The 4831-nt window shown below is 49.1% G+C and overlaps 1 long non-coding RNA gene across 1 annotated transcript; it reads right to left on the reverse strand.

The window, feature by feature from the left end:
* Nucleotides 1-3614: 3614 nt before the first annotated feature.
* Nucleotides 3615-4663, reverse strand: LOC115071149. The gene is made up of 2 exons (XR_003850258.1): nt 4499-4663; nt 3615-3853 (listed from the first exon to the last, which is right to left on the reverse strand). It is a non-coding gene; the product is annotated as an uncharacterized LOC115071149 (long non-coding RNA).
* Nucleotides 4664-4831: the final 168 nt, after the last annotated feature.

The raw sequence follows: 4831 nt of genomic DNA on the forward strand, positions 1-4831 counted from the left end.
TTTTCTGTTACACAAAACCATTTAAATTCTAAGAGGAGGTATTTACTTTGTATGTGGCAGAGATCCCAAATTTTCTGGAGAACCCTAGTCAGTCTTTTCATTGATGGGAAATTACAGAAGGGGCCTCCTGACCTTCCCCTGAAGCAAGTCACACAGACGGCTGCGGTCTGACATAATCCACTTTAAAGAGAGTTTATTTTGGCACACAGGCTTGGAGGTTGCAGCTCACAGCCAGTGGGTCCCTCTGCTTTTGGACCTAAGATCCAGAAGCCTCCATGGTGGGGAGTGTACAGAGGAGCAAAATCACTCACCACCTTTAAGGAAAAGGGCAGAGGAAGGGGGTGGGTGGGGCTGTGGTGGGGTTGGGGGCCTTAGAGGGGTCCTCTTTGAGGGCACACCCCCAATGACCTCAAGCCTCCCACTAGGCTCTATCTCCTAAAAGCAGGGGTAGGGAGCTCCCAGAGCACCACACCGGGGAGCAAGCATTCACTTTCCAGTATGGACCTCTAGAGGGCACTGGTCTCTGAGTGGTCACAGCCAGCATGTGAGTTAGCAGGGGTGCAGTCAGTGCTTGTCCTGATAAGCCCCGCAGTTCCCCTGGTTACTATGGTCAGGTCCTATCATCTGTCCTTCCATGTTCTCCCATAATCCTCTACTGTCCATCAGACCCAGTAGCAAAAGCACAAGGCTTAACTACCTTTGGGTCTTCATTTCCCAACGTCTCCTATGTCTTTTAAAATCATATCTTAATTTATAAGCTCTCCTTGTTCATTTATCTTGTGTGGACCCAGTCAAGAGCACAAAAGAATAGGCAGGAGGGGAACTTTCCTCCCCTGTAAGGTGCCCCAGTGCAGTGTCCACGTGCTCTTGTCTTGTAAGAACAGACTGACAAAGTTTGCTGTCTAAGTGATGGGATTGAAGGTGAAGACTTGTTTGTGACACTCCTGTTTATTATGTGAAGATGCCAGATGAAGCTTCAGGGATGGAAGGGGAGGCAAGGGTTACCTCCACGAAGAGCCCCTCTTGTCTCCCAGGGACCCGGCCTGTACCGTCATCACGGCTCCCACCAGTCTGAGCCCAGGGTGTATCACAGCCACTGCCTTAGACCATGTGGTAGTCCAGACTGCCCCACACCTGCCTGGCCAGGCACTGCCCAGTTTTAAGAGTACATGTTATCTCTTGCCTACAGGGTAAGAATTCTTGTTTTTAAGAATAGGTAATATTTCAATTACTAGAGGGGCTGCAGGGCTGGCTCAGCACTTAAGAGCACTGGCTGCTTTTGCAGAAGACAGGGGTTTGGGTTCCAGCACTCACATGCCAGCTAACAACAGTCCGTAACTCCAGTTCCAGGGATCTGATGCCCTCCTCCGTCCTCCACAGGCATTGCATGCATGAGTGCCTTTAGATACAGGCAAAACACTCACACACACAAAATTAATTGTTACTAGGTACCAAAATGATTTTTAAAATAAATTATGTTATCAACCATTTTGTTGAATTTCTGCCTTTGTAACATTATGTTTGATCTCTTGTATATAGCATACCCAAATAAGGACTATTGTTAGGTTGAAAAATCACAATGGAATGGGTTCAAGGAAAAAAATATTGAATGGTACTCACTAAAAGCTCAGATAGGCCTTATTCAGGACCAGGTGACAGGCATAGACCATGCCAATGGGATCTTGCAGTGAGGAGTGGGACCAGGGCTCCACTTTGAATGCAGCCTGGGCAAGCAGGAATGGATAGCCAGATGAGTGGAGGTCTGTGGATGGACTATTGCTAACGTTTGATAGCAAAGTTAGGGAGGTGTTGTGGTTTGAATGGAAAAGTCCTCTGTAGTTCGAATGCCTGACACTGTTTTCAGAGGTTGTGAAACCTTTAAGAGGTGGATTCTTACTGGAGGAAGTGGATCACTGGGGATGAACCTTAAACTTTTAGTCAAGTCCTACTTCCTGTCCCACATCTGCTCTCTCGTCTGCCCAGTCAGGAGCGAGGACTTTCTCACAGCATCAAGGAAAGTAACAGACACAAGAAGAATCTGGCTAAACTGACCTCTCAGGGTTGTTGCTGAAGTCAGCCCAGCGTGGTCAGACATCACCAAGGGCATGGTAGAGATGGGGAACCTGATCAGATATTGAGGGTCACCAAATAGTCCCATTTAGTGGGGTTCTTTGCTAAAACTGGATTTTTACAAAGTGTGCATTCTTCACAGTCTTAGGACAAGCATGAAACTGTTGAGGTTTGGCCAAGCAAAAACTCTTTGCAGTTATTTGGAATTTAAAATGCCAACTTGCCCTTTTCGTGTCCTAACATCTTTCAGAAATCTCATCCATGTAATTTTTATGAATGACTCAGTCGGAGCATCAGGCTTTTCTGTGAGCAATTGTGTTTTAGATTGCTCTGGGTGATCAAAGATGCCTTAGAAGGCCACACTCCTATAACTACCAATCCTTAAAAATAATCAGAGACTAATAAGAATGACATCTAACTTCCTGTTGGGCCCCTTTATTAGCGGAGATAAGTGTTTTGAGAGAGGAGCAGCCAGCTCCCCTGTCACTTGCTCTCAGACACCAACGCCTTGTAGCAGGAACAGGATTGAGTCAGGAAATGATGGAGCTTCTCCCCACACTTGCTCTGAGGCTCATAATTTATGTTCCAATCCATGTGTCAGGCATTGGAACTGTCGTAAGTTGAAACATGCTGAACACTTCTAACCTACTGAACTCAAGCTTAGCAACCCAGACACTGCAGTTGCCAGTGGTCCAGGCTGTGGCTGTCTGGAACTTCAGGAAGGTCAAATGCAACCCTCAAAGTGTGATTTCTGCTCAGTGAGCATGACTTTCACTCCATGGTCAAGTTGGAAACCCTAAGATGAATCATCTCTAGTCTGAATGGATCCCAAATCCATTATTTGAGCCAAAGAATAGAAATGTCAGTGAACCTGGAGGACAGCCAGCAACTGGGCTCTCCTTGTCCTGGGGGACAGCCAGCAACTGGGCTCTCCTTGTTGGCGCTGCCCACTGAGCTTCCAGAACCCTCTCCCCTCTCTCTGGAGTCTCAGCTCTGGTCCTCCTTCATCACTCTTTGTGACTGACGACTCTGATCCCAAAAGATAAAACAGTTGAGGGATGGGCAGATGTGCCTTCTGTGGAGGTGACAGGGATGTTAGGAAGGAGGAGGGACAGTGCGTGGTCTACACAAATCTGTCCTTGAAGCCACTTTCCTGGGTTATGATATTGTCTCTAGAATGCTCTTGTTCATCACCCATCAACCTACTATGACCATTTCTCCAGGACAGTGCCCTTCTAGTTAGCCTGTTAACCTTAGGAAGCATCTGTCTTGCCAACACACATACATGCACACGCACGCACACACACACACATGTGCACACGCACATGCACGCACACACACACACACACACTTGCACCCATGTGCATACACATAGGCTCTCACACAGAGACTCATGCACACTCATACATACACACACGCTCTCACACACAGACTCATGCACACACATGCATACATGCAGGCACTCTACACACAGATTCATACACAGAGAGAGAGAGAGAATACTTGAGCACCCATCCCTATCTAGCAGTGTTGCACCAAATAAATCTACATCTATTTTTATTATGTGAGGAGGAAGGGCTGTACATTAGCTGTGTAGGGGACAGAAGACTCAGGTGTCTGGAATCTGGCCAGGACAGCCAGTGAGGGTTTGATGTGGGGATGGAAGGATGTCATGGTCCAGGATTCCACTTCACCAAGAAAACAAGATCAAAACAAAACGCAGAAAGGGCCAAGTGTGGTGGCGGTAAGTTCAGTAATAAAGAGTCATCAGTCTCCGAAGGACCTAAAAGAATTAATGGATTCTTCAGTCTTGGAGAAATTCGGCAACTGTTACGGTGTAACGTCTCATTTACATATTTATTAACTATGTAATATCTTATTTACATATTGTGTTTAGCATTTAAAAAGGCAACAGTCTTAATACAGGAAGTTTCCAAGCGGAGCCAGTGCCCGGCCAGTCCGCAGTTGCTGTTCTACTCTGTATTGACTGAGTCAGGGCAGTTCCAAAGCACCCACCGCCCGGGAAGTAATAATAATCACGTCCAAGAGATCAGTAATGACAGGGGTTCAAGTATCTGGGCCTGAGAAGCTCAGGCTGGGATTAAAGGCATAGCCGGTGCCAGGCCTGGTTGGGCTACGGAGACACTGTCTCAAACCAAAACCAAAACCAAAACCAGAGGAAAAGTGATTTGTTCGTCGCCCCTCGAATAGCCTTAAGAGTTTAAAGGAAAAAACCAAAGGAGGAGAAATGTTGCAGACACCAATTCTGAATTAAAGAATAAATAAAACTCAAGGTTTCTTGTTTTGTTTTTTATATACACACACTAGCAGAAACGCGGTGAAGAGAGTACACGCGGAGGTGGTCCAGTGGCCTGGGGTGCGTTCCCTGGGATCTGGGGACCCGGCTGGGGATGTGCGCCCCGCTTACCGGGGCGCGCGATGGGGACCTGCAGGTGCCGGCTGGCCCAGCTTGTCGGCGCAGTCCGCCGCGCCGCGGACACTTTTGCGGGTCTAGACAGGGCGTCAGGGATGCAGACTGCGCACCTGCGAGGCGCGCTGGACCCCAGCCCTGGGCGGCGGACGCGCCCCCTCATCCGCGCAGATGGGTCGGGGACGCCGCGCTCGGCGCAGCAGGCCGAACTCGGTTGTCCTCCCCGCGGGTCCTCCGGGCCACCTGCGCGCTCCGGCGGCCGGGGACGCGGCACCCCGGGGCGGGGCCGAGGGGCGGAGGCCAGGTGCCGGTCCCGGGATCCGGGGGGCG

Source organism: Nannospalax galili, unplaced genomic scaffold, assembly GCF_000622305.1.
Source record: "Nannospalax galili isolate Female #2095 unplaced genomic scaffold, S.galili_v1.0 scaffold638, whole genome shotgun sequence".
Lineage (NCBI taxonomy): Eukaryota > Metazoa > Chordata > Mammalia > Rodentia > Spalacidae > Nannospalax > Nannospalax galili.